Source organism: Neofelis nebulosa, chromosome 14 (genome assembly GCF_028018385.1).
Source record: "Neofelis nebulosa isolate mNeoNeb1 chromosome 14, mNeoNeb1.pri, whole genome shotgun sequence".
Lineage (NCBI taxonomy): Eukaryota > Metazoa > Chordata > Mammalia > Carnivora > Felidae > Neofelis > Neofelis nebulosa.
Window position 1 is genome coordinate 38,650,586 of NC_080795.1, and position 19,120 is coordinate 38,669,705.

Consider the following 19,120-nt stretch of genomic DNA (forward strand, 5'->3'; position numbering starts at 1 on the left):
CTTTAAGACACAGAACAGATGAACATAAGGCAAAGGAAGCAAAAATCATATAAAAACAGGGAGGGGGACAAAACAGAAGAGACTCTTAAACATGGAGAACAAACAGAGGGTTCCTGGAGGGGTTGTGGGAGGGGGGATGGGCTAAATGGGTAAGAGGAAATAAGAAATCTGCTCCTGAAATCATTGTTGCAATATATGCTAACTAATTTGGATGTAAATTAAATAAATAAAAAGTAATAAAAAAAAGAATTGAAAAAAAATAAAATAAAAATTAAAACAAAATAGTTATCACAGTAATACACACACATGCACACACACACAGTGTACAGAGAAAAATATACTATAAAGCACATAATTACAAACAAGCTACAGTTATCTTCCCACACCCCACATTAATACTTGCTCACTAGAAGTAAGCCTCTTAGGACTATTTTCATTTATTCTTCTGGTATGCCTCTCCATTTCAAAATATCATGCATACTCTGCTTTTTAAAAGAAACACCCTCAGCGTGTCTGGGTGGCTTAGTTGGCTAAGCATCAGACTCTTGGTTTTGGCTTAGGTCATGATCTCGAGGTTCGTGAGATCGAGCCCTGCAGCAGGTTCTGTGATGATAGCATAGAACCTGCTTGGGATTCTCTTTCTCCCCATCCCTTGCCTGCACATGCTCTCACTTTTTCAAAATAAATGAATAAACATAAAAAAAAAGACCCAGAAAGTATTGTCACAAATGGCAAGATTTTGTTCTTTTTATGACTGAGTAGTCTTCCATCATAGTATATAGTATATAGTATATAGTATATAGTATATAGTATATATATATTTATATATATATACACACACACTCACATACACATATACACACACACACCACATTATACACACACACACACACACACACACACAGCACATATTCTTTATCCATTCATCTATTGTACACGTAGGTTGCTTCCATATCATGGCTATTGTAAAAAATGCTACAATGAACATAGGGATGTACATATATTTCCAAATTAGTGTTTTCATTTTCTTCAGATAGGTACCCAGTAGTGAAATTACTGAATTATATAGTATCTCTATTTTTAATTGTTTAAGGAAACTCCATACTGTTTTTCATAGTGACTGCACCAGTTTGTATTCCCACCAATAGTGCACAAGGATTCCTGTTTCTTAGCATTCTCACCGTTATCTTTTGTCTATTTTGTAGTAGCCATTCTGAGAGGTAAGATAATATCTCCTTGTGGTTTGTATTTGAATTTCCCTGATACTTAGTGATGTTGAACATCTTTTCATGTGCCTGTTGGCCATCTGTATGTTTACTTTGGAAAATGTGTATTTAGATCCCCTGCCCATTCTTTTATTTTTTAATGTTTATTTATTTATTTTGAGAAAGAATGAGAGTGTGAGTGAGCGGGGCAGGGGTGGAGAAAGAATGCAGGAGGGAATGCTAAGCAGGCTCCTCACTGACAGCACAGAGACCCTCTTGGGCCTCGAACTCATGAACCATGAGATGATGACCTAAGCTGAAACCAGGAGTCTGATGCTTAACCAGCTGAGCCACCCAGGTGCCCCTCTTCTGCCCATTCTTTAATTGGATTTTCTTGTGTGAGTTTTTTATATAGTTTGGATATTAACCCCTTCTTGGGTATATGATTGACAAATATCTTCTCCCATTGATCAGGTTGCCCTTTCATTTTGTTGACTGTTTCCTTCGCTGTACAGAAGGTTTTTAGTTTGATAAACTCCCAATAGCTTAGCTTTGCTTTTGTTTTCCTTGCCTTTGGAGTCAGGTCCAAAAACAATTGCTAAGATCAATGTTAAGGAGTTTATCACCTATATTTTCTTCCTGGGATTTTATGATTTGAGATCTTACATTCAAATCTTTAATCCATTTTGAGTCCTAATTTATGTATATGGTGTAAAATAGTGGTCCAATTTCTTCTGTCCTTCCAGCCTGCTTTCTTCTTTTTGCATGTAGCTGTCCAGTTTACCCAGCACCATATACTGAAAAGACTATCCTGTCACCATTGTATATCTTTGCATCTTTTGTAGTGAATCAGCTGGCCGTATGTATGTGCATTTATTTCTGGCCTCTTTATTCTGTTCCACTGCTCTGTGGAATAGAGCAGCTCTGTGTCTGTTTTTATGCCATACTGTTTTGATTACTACACCTTCATAGTATAATTTGAAATCGAAGAGAGTGATACATCTGAGATCCTCCTTCTGAGGACGGTTTAGACAATTCAGGGTCTTTTGTGGTTCCTTACAAAGTTATCTGTTCTAGTTCTGTGAAAAATGCGATTGGATTTTTGACACAGATTATATTGAATCTGTAGATTGTTTTGGATAGTATGGACATTTTTAAAAAATTTATTTACTTTTGATAAACGGAGCACGAGGTGGGGAGGGGCAGAGAGAGAAGGAGACACAGAATCCAAAGCAGGCTCCAGGCTCTGAGTGAGTGTTCAGCACAGAGCCCAATGCAGGGTTCGAACCCACAAACCATGAGATCATGACCTGAGCTGAAGTCAGACACTTAACCAACTGAGCCACACAGGTGCCCCAGATAGTAGAGACATTTTAACAATATTAATTCTTCAAATTCATAAGTATGGAATATCTTTCCATTTGTGTCTCCAATTTTTTTCATCAATGTCTTACAGTTTTCAGTGTATAGATCTTTTATCTCCTTAGTTAAATTTAATTCCTAGGTATTTTACTTTTTTGGATACAATTGAAATAGAATTGTTTTCTTGGTTTCTCTTTCTAGTAGTTTGTTTTTACTTCTAGAAATGCAACAGATTTTTTTATTTTATTTTTTTTTTTTATTTTTGGGACAGAGAGAGACAGAGCATGAACGGGGGAGGGGCAGAGAGAGAGGGAGACACAGAATCGGAAACAGGCTCCAGGCTCCGAGCCATCAGCCCAGAGCCCGACGCGGGGCTCGAACTCACGGACCGCGAGATCGTGACCTGGCTGAAGTCGGACGCTTAACCGACTGCGCCACCCAGGCGCCCCCAAATGCAACAGATTTTTGTTACTAACTTTGTATCCTGCAAATTTACTGATTTTATCTATGAGTTCTAACAGATTTTTGGCAAAGTTTGGGTTTTATGTATATAGTATTATTTTATCTGCAAATAGTGACAGTTTTACTTCTTTATTTCCAATTTGTATGCCTTTTATTTCTTTTTCCTGCCTAATTGCTGTGGCTGGGACATCCAATGTTAAGTTGAATGAAAATGGGAATAATGGGCATCCTTGTCTTGTTCCTGATTTCAAACAAAAGCTTTCAGCTTGTCCTTGGTCCTTGTCTATTTCTGGTACCAGGGTAAGGCTGGCCTTATAAAATGAGTTTGGATACTTCTCTCCTCTTCAATGTTTTGGAAGAGTTTGAGAAGGGTAGCTATATTAAATCGTCCTGGAATGTTTGGTAGAACTTACCAGTGAGAAGCCATCTGATCCTGGATTTTGTTTGTTGGGACATGTTTGATTACTGATCCAATCTCCTTATGAGTAATTTGTTTATTCAGATTTTCTATCTCCTCATGATTTACTCTGAGAAGATTTAAATTTCTACAAATCTGTTCACATCTTTTAGATTGTTCAATTTGTTGGCATATTCCTAGTAGTCTCATGATCATTTATATTTCTGTGGTATGAATTGTAACTGCTATCTCATTTCTGATTTCATTTATTGGAACTCTCTTTTTTCTCGGTAGATGTTTGTCAAACTTTATCTTCTCGAAGAAACAGCTCTTAGTCTCATTGATCATTTCTATTCTGTTTTTTGTCTCTATTTTATTTATTTTTGTTTTGATCTTTATTCTTTTCTTCCTTCTACTAAAGTTGGACTTTCTTATTCTCTTTTTTCAGTTCCAATGTGAAGTTATTTGAGATTTCTCTCATTTCTTGAGTAGGTTTGTATTGCTATGAACTTCTCTTTTATAACAGCTTTTGCTGCATCTCATGGATTTTGATACGTTGCATTTCTCTTTTCATCTGTCTTAGGTAATTTTTTTATTTCTCCCTTGATTTATTTTATGACCCAGTAGTTGTTCAGGAACAGGTTGTTTAATCTTCATGTATTTGTACTTTTTCCACTTTTCTTCTTCTTATTTATATCTAGTTTTATACCACTGTGGCAAAACAAATGTTTGAATTGCTGTCAATTTCTCCCACTAGGTCTGTTAATATTTGCTTTATATATTTTGGTGCTCTATGTTGGGGGCATATATATTTGTAAATGCTATATCTTCTTGCTGGATTGATCCCTTTATCGTTATGCACTGTCCCTCTTTGTCTCTTATTACAGTCTTTGTTTTAAAGTCTACTTTGTCTGATATGAATACAGCTACACCAGCTTTCTTTTCATTTCCATTGCATGAAATATTTTTTTCCATCCCTTCACTTTTAGTCTGTTTGTATCCTTGCTCCTGAAGTGAGTGTGTTGTAGAGAGTATATAGATGTGTCCCATTTTTTTGAAGCTATTCAGCCACTCTATGTCTTTTGATTGGAGAATTTACTCTATTTTTAGAGTAATTATTAATAGATATGTATTGACCGTCATTTTGTTAATTGTTTTCTGGTTGTTTTTATAGTTTCTCTGTGTTCCTTTATTTTTCTCTTTCTCTCTTCCTTTGTGGTTTGATGATTTTTTTGTGTTATGTTTAGATTACTTTCACATTTTCTTTTGTGTATTTACTATAAATTTTTTCTTTGTGGTTATGGTGAAGTTCACATTTTTCATTCTATGTTTACAATAGTCTATTTTAAGTTGATAGAAACTTAAGTTTATATATATTCCATACCTCTATATTTTTACTCACCTGCTCATATTTTATTTTTCTGATGTCACTTTCTATGTCTTTTTATTTTATGTATCTCTTCACTAGTTATTGTAGTTTTAGTCGGTTTTACTACTTATGTCTTTTGACTTTCTTAGTACCTTTATAAGTAATTAATCCACAACCTTTACTATATATTTACCTTTCCAGTGAGATTTTTTTTTACTTTTGTGTGCTTTCTTATTATTAATGAGTGCCATTTTTTTTTAGCTTAACAAAATCCCTTCACTATTGTTTCTAAGGGCAGTTTCATAGTGATGAACTCTTTTAGCTTTTGCTTGTCTTGGAAACTTTTTATTTCTCTTTCAAATATGAATGATAACCTTGCTGGATAGAGTATTCTTGATTGTAAGCTTTTTTCTTTTCAGCACTTTGAATATGTCATGGTACTCTAGCCTTGTTTGCAAAGTTTCTTCTGAGAAATCTGCTGATTGCCTTAGGGGGTTGGTTTCCTTGTACATAACAAGGCATGTATTACACTATTGTTTTCTAATTTCAACAACTATTGTTAAGAAGTCTGTGTATATTCTAAATTTGTTTGTTGGTTTTCCTTCTGATAATTTTTCAATAAATTCTCTCTATTCTTATTAGTCTGAAATTTCTCAATGATATACATTAATGTGCAAATTTTTAAATTCATTGTATGGGAGACTTTAGCAACTTCAACTGGCCTTTAATCCTGGGAAATTTTTATGTTCTTCATTAGTTTTTTGAAAACAAATTTTGGATGTCTGTTTTTTCATTTCCTTTCTAGAACTTTTATTAGTCAAATGTTGTACCTGCATCTTCTATTTTTCTTATGTTGTCTTTTTTATTGTTCGTTTCTTTGAATTTTTTTCTATATTCTGGAATGTTCCACAATTTTATCATTCAGTTAGTCTATCAAAATGTTTATTTCCATTACTGTATTTTGAATTCCAAAGAGCTATTCCTCATTCTTTAAAAATTCTGTTCTTATAGCATTCTGTTTTTTATTTTATGAATGAGGTATCTTATCTGTTTGAGAATAATTTACTATTAATATCCTCTGCATTATCTGTCTGCTCCAAGTTCCCTTTTCTCGACTCCAAGCTCTCAAATACTGTGTAGTTCTGACATTTCTTATTAACATAAAACAGTACCCTCCAAGAAACTTTTACACAACAATAAATTTGTAATATAACATATTATGTCACACAGTATATTACAGTTAAATATGTGAAACACAAAGGGGTTAATAGACTAACCATACCAATGACAAATAAGTACTGTTTTCTAGTCACCCTGCTGAAATGTATTACGTATATTTTTCAATTAATACCCACAACTCCATTGATATTTGTCCCCATTTTTCTGGTTGAGATCATAAGATACAGAGAAATTATGTAACTTGTTCAATTTATACAGCTAGTGGAACCAGGATTTTAACCCAGGTCTGTGGGAATCGAAGTCTAAGACTGTGACTATCTCTCAAGATTGCACTCCATGTAACCTACAGAGACCATTGGCTTTAATTTGTAGTACACAATGCCTGCAAACAACTCACATTCCAGGACATCTAGTACAATTAATAATCATGGAAACATTAACCCTTTGTGGCTGCTGTATGGTGTTGGACATTGTGATTTATGGCTATTTTGTGGTTCACTATTCACATTCATTTATTATTTAATTAAAAAATTATATGCTCCACAGGCATGTAAAGACCTATAAATTTATGATGGTCTGGGTCAACCCCTCTTGAACATTATAAAATCATATTGCACTTTCCTCCATATTGCCTTTACTCACAATTATGTTTATATATTACACATATATAATTATACTAAATATATCATATAGATGGTCCCTGCCTTACAATGGTTTGACTTATAAATTTTCAACTTTACGATAGTGAGAAAGAAATATGCATTCAGTACAAATCATGCTTCAAGTTTCAAATTTGGATCTTTTCCTGGGCTACCAAAATGTGGTACAATACTCTTCTGTGATGCAGGACAGAGGCTAGCTGCAGTTCCCAGTCATATGTGTGATCACAAGGATAAACAACAATGTACTTACAATGTAAATACTTGCAATGTACTTACATTCTGTACCCATATGACCCATTCTGTTTTATACTTTCAGTGTAGTATTCAGTAAATTACATGAGACATTCAGCACTTTATTATAAAACAGGCTTTGTGTTGGATGATTTTGTCTGACTCTAGGCTAATGTAAATGTTCTGAGCATCTAAACCCGAAGCTAGGCTAAGCTGTAATGTTCAATAGGTTAGGTGTATTAAGTGCTTTGTCAACTTACCGTGAGTTTATTGGGACAAAACCTCATCATTAAGGAAGATCTGTATATAAAAATATAATATACATACATATATATGAGCATGTTTATATACTTTTGTACATAGCTTATAGCTTGCTGCTTTCAGGTTGCATTGTTCAAATAGCTAGAAGGGTAGAGGATTCAAATTCTTATAATCAGTTTTTTTTTTCTTTCTTCTTTTTTTTTTTTTAAAGATTTATTGTTATGGACAGCTACTGAGGAATCACCATATTTTTATTTTCAGAAGGGAATTTGTTACTGGTATTGGTACCATAAAATCATATCAAGATACAGAGCAGGTGCCAGTTCCCATCATAGAGACACATTTGTTCTCCAGGAAGAGAACGTGTATTTTAAACACTTTTTTCGAGAGAGTAGAAATGTTAAGGACAGGACTTTGGGATAAATTTAAGTTATTCCACCAGATGTCACTCTTTCTCTTTTAGTGACAATGGCTTGCCATCAAATCATTTCTAAGATATTGTAAATAAATAGAAATGAAGTAAATAATTTCCTTTTGTATGAGTGACTCAACCTGCACAAAATGTTGTCAACAAAGAGACACATTTTGATATTCAACCCTGTCCTGCGTATCATCTTTGCTATTGGCACAGTACAGACTTCTTAGCAAAGAGCCTGATGTGGATAGTAGTGATATATGTTTTAAAACAAGGAGTTCAAGTACAGTTTAATAGTCTGCTTGTGTCTAAAGGAAAATGTGAGTAAAAGTAATTCTTATGTTTAGAAGAAAAAAGGGTTTCAATTATAGTCTACCAAGTCTCACATTCACTTTATTATTTGCTCATTTATTCTTCAGGGTCATTGAACTTCCCAACTTTATGGACCCAAATATAGAAGATGAGTTCTAAAAACACCAGAAAGGAGATTGAGAGAAATATAGAAAATCTTCCCACCTCAACATGGAAGCCTAAAATTTATTTGTTAGTATCATCTTACTGTGGGATTATCTGTCATCCATTTCAATAACTAGATCAAATACGGACAGCTCAGTTTTATTTTTCATGGGATAAGTGTGAGGGTCAGTTTAATCTCAAGCTGTTTTCATTGTCACGTCATGTTTTATTTTCTTGCCTAAAATGCCTTAGCCATGAGTACTTGAGAACAGATAAATAAGTGGTGATAAAGTACAAAACAGAACATTTAGAATAGTTTTATTTTTTTTTTTATTTTTTTTAACGTTTATTTATTTTTGGGACAGAGAAACAGAGCATGAACGGGGAGGGGCAGAGAGAGAGGGAGACACAGAATCAGAAGCAGGCTCCAGGTTCTGAGCCATCAGCCCAGAGCCCGACGCAAGGCTCGAACTCACAGACCTCGAGATCATGACCTGAGCTGAAGTCACACGCTTCAGCTTGTGTACTTAACGACTGAGCCACCCAGGTGCCCCTAGAATAGTTTTATATTCTTCCAGAAGCCAGTGTCCTTTCTACCAAATGTATTTGAAGATGTACGCCTGCCAACTCAACAAAGAGGCAATTTGACGATTAATTTACTTAACAAAATGAAGACCCGAAGACATGAAAGATAAGTCCCAGTCCTCAAGAAGTTTCCTGTCTAATGAGAGAGCAGGATAAGTAGGAGGGTGTAATGCACTCTTAGGGCAATAGCAGATGTACCCATATGTGTAAACACCATAGGCTGACGAGTAAAAAGAGAGTGTTTGAATTCATATTCTAGAAGCCCAGCTTCCTACTGAGTCAGAAATTTTACTTATGAAAGTTCATTAACATTAGACCATGAAGAAACTACCAAGTTTGGGATATACCCTAAGTCAATAAATAATTTTAAGGCAGGGGCACCTGGGTAGTTCAGCTGGTTAAGTGTCTGACTCTTGATTTCTGCTCAGGTCACGATTTTACGGTTCGTGAGACTGAGCCCCTCATGGGGCTCTGTACTGACAGCGCGGATGATTCTTGCTTGCACTTCTGTTTCTTTGCCCCTTCCCCCCAAAAATAAATAAAATAAAACTTAAAAACTAGTGGAAGGCAGGTACATTGTACAATTGAACATCTAAGAGATGTATTTCAAAATAATGTTTTGTTCAAGCAGAAATGAAAATAAGTTTAATTTTTAAAGGTTTCCTATAAGCTCTTAGGCCTAACACCTCCCTGTCAGACTGAATTTGGAAAAAAACATGACACTTCCTTCTCTACCCTAAGTAATCTATTATCTTAATAACATAAATCTGAATGTGGGATGTCAATTGAGGATGTCAATCAAGTCTTCTTTCCCTTTGTAGATGTTTGATAGATCTTCACATAGACCAGATATTTCTTGTCACACGCAACTTTCATCCCCACTAGATAATTGCGTACATTGATTTTAGCATTTTAACCAAAAGAAATGGTTACGTTTCTTCTTGTAATCATTTTAAGTATTTTTAAATTATTTTTTAATATTTATTTTTTGAGAGGGAAAGCAAGCAAGCAGGGAGGGGCAGAGAGAGAGAGGGAGACACAGAATCTGAAACAGGCTCCAGGCTCTGAACTCTCAGCACAGAGCCCGACACAGGGCTCGAATTCATGGACTGCGAGATCATAACCTGAGCTGAAGTCAGAGGCTCGACCGACTGTGCCACTCAGGCATTCCCATTTTAAGTGTTTTAATTCTTGGCCAAGGCAATGGCAATTTTTTAAAGGGCAGTTTTTATTTTATTTTTTCATTGTTAATGCATACAGATCATGTACCCACGTATATAGAGATATAGTGTTTTCCCTTGTTTTTCCTTTGAAGCTTTGAAAAATTTTTAAAATGAAATATCAAAAACCAGCCTTATTTGTTCTAAAAGCAATAAATGAAGAAGAGGAGGGAGCAAAAGGAAGCCAAATATCCAACCATTGATAACTGATAATATAAATTATAGAATATTCATAAAATGGAATGGTAAACCATCATTAAAAATGATTTTGTGGAAAGCAGTGTGGAGGTTCCTCAGAAAATTAAAAATAGACCTACCCTATGACCCAGCAATAGCACTGCTAGGAATTTACCCAAGGGATACAGGAGAACTGATGCATAGGGGCACTTGTACCCCAATGTTTATAGCAGCACTCTCAACAATAGCCAAATTATGGAAAGAGCCTAAATGTCCATCAACTGATGAATGGGTAAAGAAATTGTGGTTTATATACACAATGGAATACTACGTGGCAATGAGAAAGAATGAAATATGGCCCTTTGTAGCAACATGGATGGAACTGGAGAGTGTGATGCTAAGTGAAATAAGCCATACAGAGAAAGACAGATACCGTATGGTTTCACTCTTATGTGGATCCTGAGAAACTTAACAGAAACCCATGGGGGAGGGGAAGGAAAAAAAAAAAAGAGGTTAGAGTGGGAGAGAGCCAAAGCATAAGAGACTCTTAAAAACTGAGAACAAACTGAGGGCTGATGGGGGGTGGGAGGGAGGGGAGGGTGGGTGATGGGTATTGAGGAGGGCACCTGTTGGGATGATCACTGGGTGTTGTATGGAAACCAATTTGACAATAAATTTCATATACTGGAAAAAAAAATGATTTTGTGGAGACCAGTTAGTGATAAGTAAGTATATTCATGGTATGCTTAGGATGTGATTCAAATTTGTTTTGTAGGAAAACCTGGGTGTAGTTTTGTTAATCTGTACTTTCTACATTTTATAAAAGGAATTCATAATCTACTTGTAATAAGAGAAAAATGTAGTACAGTTTGCATGTATCTTCCCTTTTTTTAATTTTTGAAAAATAACCTCATTATTCTCCTTTTACAAAAGAATTCTGTGCTTTCAAAGAGATATATTCTATCTTGAAGCCATTGTATATAGATATCTAGTGAGTACTTTAAAAGTATTTATTAGTTATTTTATTTTAGTGGTAATGAGTATTAATTATGTCCCTAAGGGAAAGAGAAATGACTGAGGCCTCACGCCACAGAATCCTCAACCACTTGGATTTTCAGGGGATATATGCAGAGATTGTATTACAGATAAATGTGCATGTTATTTTTCATATGAACGTTTGTCCCCGAACTTCTAATCCAGCGAAATCCATTGCCCACATGTGCTTCTCAAACACTTCCTGTTCTCCTAAAAACCCCACGTTGCTTCCTCCTGGCCTTCTTTTCTCTAGGCCTCAGCCTTTTCCTCTTGCTAAAAGCTATATTCCCCACAACTGTGACTTTGCTATCAGAAGTCCACAGTCTGTGTCTCCTTCTGGAGGGTGAAGGAGCTCCCATAAGACGTTTAAGTATACTTTGTCAAAATGACGGCTGACTCACTTCCTGAATAATTTCTTCTATTCTCTCATCTCATGGTTATGGAATGGTAGCAGAATACAGAGGCAGCCAAAATATGTGGAACATGGTTAGTAAGAAAAGCATAAGCAGCAAATACAACCTTTGTGTGAAAAACACACATGCTCGTGTACCCCTAGAGTAAGAAACACAACGCTTTTGATGTGATACTGGTGTGGATCAGAAAACGTCCTAAATGTCCGCAATTAATTTTGATTCCTGTCACTGTTCAAATTTCAGAGGGCAGTGGTTGTCTTTGAGCGATTGCTATTTTGACTAGACTTCAAATGGTCTCCTCTAGGTTAGCGAGCCTCACCTCAGGTCCCTGTTTACTGGCCCAGCTACGTTGATATGAACAGAGACTGTGCAAGGGGCATTCACTTCCTGACTCCATCCTGTACACACTCTTCCCCCAGGCATCACCTGGAGCCATAGCCCCAGCGCACCCTGGGGGCAACCAGCGTTACCATCTGGAATAGGAACATCCAATGTTCATGACTTTCATAACGAGAAAGTAGTTTACAAACGCTCTTCCTGTTACTTCAGGCTTCCAGACCTATAGCTGATTCTTCGTCATGTCTGAGCACAATGGAAATTCTCTTTACTCAGTGTGATCACATTTGCTTTCCACTATTTTTCTCACTTTGTGGATTTATATATAAAATTTTACCTCTCTACTCACATGCGTTTGTTCTGTTTTCTTATTTTTTAGATATATTGGGACATCAGTTCCTCGTGTTTGGACATGGATTCGGAACCGTTTCACATTGACTGGCTCAGGTTTGGAAGGTCCTTCCCTCCAGCAAGGATTTTCTGAACTGCTCTCCTCCTTTTTGGTGTGCTTTTTCAAACATGAATTGAGATCTTTCACAATCTAGTCACATGGAACAACTTCTTATCAGTTTCCAGAATGTGATATGGTCTTCTCACTTCTTGCCAAGCTGTTCCCTCAGCCTGGAAAGTTTTCCCTACTGCTCACTTTGGCTTGACTAACTCCTCCAGGCTTCAATGTTGATTCCTTTGCTAAAGGTGTCTCTCCTCACCTCCTTCCCCAGTTGACCCCTGCAATACCAGCGTAGACTTGGAAACTTGCATAAAAAGTTTCTCTGGATCTTGGTCAGGTTGGCCAATTCTGCTTACAAATCTAGTCTCTTTCTCATCTGGTTGACTTCCCGTGGTGACTCCCTAAAGGTGGAGGTGGGATGGGGGAAGAAAGCCCTTTGAGTATCCCTCCTCCTCTTCATCACCCACAAAAAAAGGTATCTTCCCAGTCAGATAATGGAGAGTCGAAAAAAGACACTTTGGAGGTGGCCTAGTCAGAAAGATAAAATGAATTTCTAACGTCGTCATCTTAGAAACACGGCATCCATTCTCTCATCTGTTTCAAAATCTCTTTTTTCTTTCTTCTGCCCATTGTTAATTCTTTCCCCAGTATATTCATCATCAAACTATTAATTCCTCTCTCTGAAATATCCCTTCTCTACCATTCTCCATGTCAGTGACTTAAAAGATTCATCTTTCTTTTTTTCTTTACAAACACGACACCATTTAAAAATTTTAATGAATTACCTTTTTCCTTAATGACGTTCCCCTGAAGCTTTTCCTTATTTGGCTTCAGTCTTGGCTCAGAGATCTCGGGATTCCTCAGGATGTAGGGCCTGGACATGATTCTGGTATTATCGCTGTCTTGTATCTCAGTCATGGTTTCCCAAATCCAGTGTCTTCTCTCTTGGTTTTCTCATTTGCTTTTGCTGCAGTTCACTCGGAAGGAGCTCCCTAAAAAAGAATTCATAGCAGGTAAGTTCTCACAGATCATACTTGTTTGTAAATGTCTTCATTCTATCGTCTACTGCTTAAAAGACTGGGCATAAAATTCTAGGCTAAAATTTACTTCTTCCAAATTTGAGAATGTTCTCTGTGATCTTCTTTCTAGTAATGAAACTTAGTTTAAAATGCCTTACGTCATGTGATTCTCCATTTCTGAGTAGGTGATGTTTATTCTTTCTGAAGCTTTTAGTTACTACTCCTCATTCCTACTATGAAATTTCAAAAAGATATGCTTTGTTGAGATCCCTTTTTCATCTGTTGCACTAGACACTTTTCAATCAGTAGAATAATGTATATTCACACTGGGAGATTTTCTTCTAAAGTGCCTTTATGAGGACTTATAGTCAATGATTAAGAGTGAGAGTTCCAGAGTTCTGAAGCCCAGTGTTTAACATTAGGCAATTTTTACTTTATTTTTTTATGTTTTTGAAGTTTATGTATTTATTTTGAGAGAAACAGACAACACTGTCTATTCCTCAGTTTTCTTACCTGAAAATTAGTATAATAATATAACCTATCTTATAGAGGCCTTATAGGATTAAATAAGAGAGGATGTGTAAAGCTTCTAAAGAACATTGCCAGCCAGCCATTTTTATTTTAGACTTGAGTTTACACAAAATGGATCCTGCCTTTCATGGAAGATATTACAGTTCACCAAAGAGAGATTAAGCATGACAAATCAAAGCAAAATATCATATATAATAGGGAATTTGCTTAAGGAAATGAGGAAACTGTTGCAGTTTTTAATTTCCTGAGCTTTGTTGCAAAACACAATGGGTGAATTAAACAATGATCACTGAGTGGAGGAAGCCTAGACTTCCAAATCCAGGCTCTTGTATCAAATGATTTTATGGGGACTACTAAGTAAATAAGAGGTTTTATGCAGTTCTGTTTATCTGATGCCGAGATACCCATCTGCCACTCACCACCTTGCCTTTCCTAATCTTTGAAGCTGGACAGAAACATTTTCTGATAGTCGCATGAAATTTTTCTATAAAAGACTCTTTCGATGCTTGGCCAGAGGGGAACCCTCATTCTACATAAGGATTTCGCACATTTTTCAGCCATGCCTGAGAAGAGAACATAAAATCCATCACTCAGGAACATCATTTGGATTTGTGACTCTCTCTGGAGGCCAGCGTGCTCATAAAACAATGAATGGATTAGATCCATTCAAACGTGGAGTTTTTCATTTATGACAGATGTAATATTGATAATATCCTTCATTTAATAAGTCATCCAAGTACAATTCAATGCAAGTTTCCAGTATAAATTACCAGCCATATTCATCTTGCTTGACTGTTTTATAACACCGAAGAGGAGCACGCACAACCACATAAAAATTCCATGTTGAAATCTAGAAGGAAGGCTGCTTCTGCAGCAGGTCTGGCTACTCCCACTTTGAGAAGTGACACAGTTTGGTCTCTGCCAGTAAGTCAGCTTTTGCAAGCCTCGCTGCGTCTGGCTGTGAGTGATTTGCGGCCAGACAGGTAACAGTGGGGAAAGGAAAGAATTCCTTTAAAAAGCTTTATCAAGGCTGTCCGCTTTCCTTTATCACGACACAGCTCTTTCCCACTGGTTTCCCCTGTAATGGATTTCTGCCTGTTCTAAGTCACTGTGATTTAGAACACAGACAGCAATATATGTTCTTTTTAGAACATGTAGATGCCTGTGAACTAATGGCTGGTCTGAGAATCGTTGAGGGGACCAAATAGCAAAGGATCAAAGTCCGAATGAAATAGGTATGCTGATACAGTATCGCATGTAGAAATATAGATTACATGAGGTTAGGATTATATGAAATAGAGACAGATGAAGACAAAAATCCACGTGGAAACAGGATTAGACCTAGTGTTCTTACTTCCGTACCTCGAATTCTCTATTTAACCACCCCAAACTAGTTCTGCATTAATAGGGGACTATACCCTCTAAGATCACTACGTACGGTAATAGCCAAATCTATTTTTCACAATTTTGGCTTGATTTTTTTTTTTTATTGCTTTTGACCAAAGTAATCAAATCCATCTTCTTTAACCTCTTCCTTGGTTTCTAAGGTATTACAGACTTTAAAACCTGCCATTTCTAAATCTTCTGTTTTCTGAGATTGCTTTTTCTGCCCTGGTATTAGCTCTTGTTTGCTGGTGAGGACTTTCTTGTGGATGTGGGTGTTTAAGACTGTGCCTTTATTCTGTATGCTTTTCTCATTTTATTATCACAACTTGAGAAGTGACTCGTGTCTTTTTCAAAGCCACCACGTTACGTCTATATGAATAATTTAAGCATCTATATGTACACCTATGCTTTGGGAGTATCTATCCCTTTCACCTTCTTCAGATCCTGTATGTAGGTAGTCACGGAGTCATGTTGGTTAACTTCAGGAAGGCAGAATAATGGGAGACATCACTGTCAAGAATATGAGCCTGGAAAACAGCTGAGTCTTGGCGAAACTCCCAGCCCTGACCCTTAGTAGTTGGGGAACTTTGGGGAAAGCTGCTAAACCATCTTGTTAAACACCCCCAGGAAGTGTGGTGAGGATCGAATTTGATAATATCTATAAATCATTTATCACAGTACTCAGCCCATAATATGTGCTCTATAACTAGTTCTACTGGAAAGTTTTCCCGAGTGATATGCTATATTCAGAAACTCAACATACTCCAAACGTGTGCATCTAAAAGAGAATTGGTGGTATTTCCCTTGAACTGGCATTCTCACTCAACTTCCTCGTTTTGGTCAGCGGTAGCATCTTTCTCCATTTCCTTAATTAAAGTCTCCATGCGTGTAACTTTTCCTTACTTTGTTTCTGTCTATGGAATGCTTTTAACAATCATCCTTGCTTTTTCAGGACCGCCTTCCTAACTCAAGCTTACTGTGACATCACCCTGCACTATTCCATTTTTCATTTTCCCACAAGGTAAATTTCCAATCATCCAACTTTCAACTTTGACCTTGAACTTAATTATAGAGAGAATAGAAGTGTTTGATACAATGATCTCTACGTCTTTCCAACTCTGAAGTTTTATGGATTCTTAATTTAGTTTTATGATCCAATATAACTGGTTTTTTTTTTTTCAAAATTTTTAATGTCTACCTACCACCCACAGAAGAAACCTCACACTAATTTTCCAGCTTTAAAGATGTTTTCTGGGATGGCCCCATCTTACTGAGCAACTGCACCTTCCTTTAAGCCTCTGTCCTCTCTGTCATCCAGTCAGGCCACCATCTTCTATACATGTTCCCTTGCATTATTCACACACTTGTCTTCATTGTTAATTAATTCCTGTCTCTCCCTGCTGCTCATTCTTTAGGAACCAGATCAGGTAAAATATAAGTACAAACGATGTATGATAAATGAAAATGAGAAAATAAAATAACATTGGGCTGGGGCTTCACTAGTGGTCTCTCAGGTTTTCTTTCTCATGAACGCTCTTCTTATGAAGGGCATGACAACTGCTGGTAGCCCTATATCTGCATCCTTCCAACTATTAAACCCCATGGAGAACCTGACTGGCCCAGATTGGTTCAGTCCACTTGGAATGACAAGGCCTGGCCAGTGTGTTCCCCTGTCAGTGGTTGGCAGTGGGTTTTATGGCTCTAGACAAAGCACAAAGAATGTGTTACCAGAAGTGAGAAGGAAGATAGCACAAACCAAAACAAGATGTTCATGATACCCTATGGGCTCAATTCGCATACTACATCATTCCCAAATGTATACCTAAGCACATTCATTCATCCATTCAATGACCATAATATAGTTTGGTCTACCTGAGGCCAAATATCAAGCTATTAAGATTTCTGGCAGGCACATCCAGCTGTCTAGCAAATATCCATGTTCCCCTTCCATAATGGAGATTATTTGCTAAGAAGCCGTTGTGCAGCTGACTACATGAGATGAACTCTTCTAAATGGAATACGAGTGAAGGTACACCACTTCAAGCCGAACTGATAAAGAAACAAATGTGCCTTCTCTACTTTCACTTTTCTTTTCTCCATGGGAAAGAGAAGTGTGTTTGCTTAATCTGTAAGCAAAATACCATGAGACCTGGAGGGGATGGTGGTGTCAGAGTATGGAAAGATTCTTTGTCCTGAATCATGTGGAATGCTATATGCCGAACATTCTCACAGAATTGTTGTGCAAGGAAAAAAAAAAAAAAAAAAAAATATATATATATATATATATATATATACATATACATTTGTATTCTATTAAAACACCGACGTATGGAGATTTCTCTGTTGTAGCAGCTAGTGTTATCCTAATGAAACAGAAAACATCCAACTAACTGACATGACTCAGATAAAAAGAGAAAAGGCTGGTTGTATTAAATGGAGTACAGCAGTGACCCACTCCTTCAGCGCATAATAGAATTTTCTTGAGGGGAAGGACTTTTCCTGTCTTTTTGAGGGTTGTACCCCCAATGCTAGAGTAGTTCCTGGCACATAGTAAGTGCTTAATAAATGTTTTCTGATTAAAGAAGTATTGGTTTTCTATCGTTGTGTAACAAATTAGTACAAACTCGGTAGCTTAAGCAACACACACTTAGGAGCTCACAGTTTCCATGAGTCAGAAATCTGGGAATGGCCACTATAGCTAGACTATCTGCTCACGATCTCACAGGGGCTTAAGTGAGGGCTTCCCTTGGATGGAGTTTCATCTGAGGCCCAGTGTCCTCTTCACAAACTTATGTGGCCCTAGCCACAATTCGTTTTCTTGCAACAGTAAAACTCACGGTAGTTTGCTTGTTCGAGGTTAGCAGGAAAGAGAGGTTTTTTTTTTTTTTTTATTTTTTTTTTTAACCTTTATTTTTGAGACAGAGAGAGACAGAGCATGAATGGGGGAGGGGCAGAGAGAGAGGGAGACACAGAATCGGAAGCAGGCTCCAGGCTCCGAGCCATCAGCCCAGAGCCCGACACGGGTCTCGAACCCACGGACCGCGAGATCGTGACCTGAGCTGAAGTCGGACGCTTAACCGACTGAGCCACCCAGGCGCCCCGGAAAGAGAGTTTTTGACTTCTAAACCCTCTTTCAAAATCATCAATGGATTAGGTCAGGCCCACCCAATAAAATCTTTCTCTTTATTAATTTACAGCCAACTAATTGTAGGCCCTAATTACATCTGAAATGTCCATCCAGGCTTGCTATAAAATGTAACCTAACCAGGGCCATGACTATCCCATTGCATTTTCCATATCCCGTTGGTCAGAAGCCAGTTCTAGGTCCTGCCCACACTTGCTATACTAGAGTGTTACTCATTTGATGTTATCATAGGATTCTATCGACCACAAAGGGCCAAAGATATTGAAAATATGTTTACACTTTAAAAGCCTGGTACATGACATTATTCGAAAATGGAGCTGGTGACTGCTTGGAAGTTTAGTATAACATATTTTCAGTGATTTTAAAGGTTTGGATTTAGGAAGTGCTATAAAGAAATTAGTAAACTTTAAGCAAGTGGTAAAATAAATATTAAACTGCCCTATGGATCTGGAGTAAGTATAACACAACATATACGCATATCCATATAGAAACTTGTTCACACACTTTAGGAAAATTATAAGATAGAATGTTCACTAAGTTATAATTAACAATCCATGGAAGAACATTAAATGCATATTACTAAGTGAAAGAAGCCAATATGAAAAGGCTGCATACTTGATTCTAACTATATGACATTCTGGAAAAGGTAAAACTATGGAGAGAGTAAACAGATCAGTGGTTGCCAAGGATTGTGAGGAGGAGAGAGATGACTAGGCAGAGGATTTTTAGGGCAGTGGGAAAACTGTACGATACTATTATGATGGATATATGTCATTATACATTTGTCCAAACCCATAGAATAGACAACAGCAAGCGTGAACCC

General features: G+C 36.9%; 1 long non-coding RNA gene across 2 annotated transcripts in view; it reads left to right on the plus strand.

Moving 5' to 3' along the window:
- The first annotated feature begins 14,849 nt into the window (after positions 1-14,849).
- Positions 14,850-19,120, plus strand: part of LOC131494288 (uncharacterized) — a 45,895-nt gene continuing 41,624 nt past the window's right edge. For both annotated transcript variants that reach the window (XR_009253292.1, XR_009253293.1), the window contains exons 1-2: positions 14,850-15,001; positions 16,105-16,173. This is a non-coding gene — a long non-coding RNA (uncharacterized LOC131494288). The remainder of the gene's footprint in view (positions 15,002-16,104; positions 16,174-19,120) is intronic.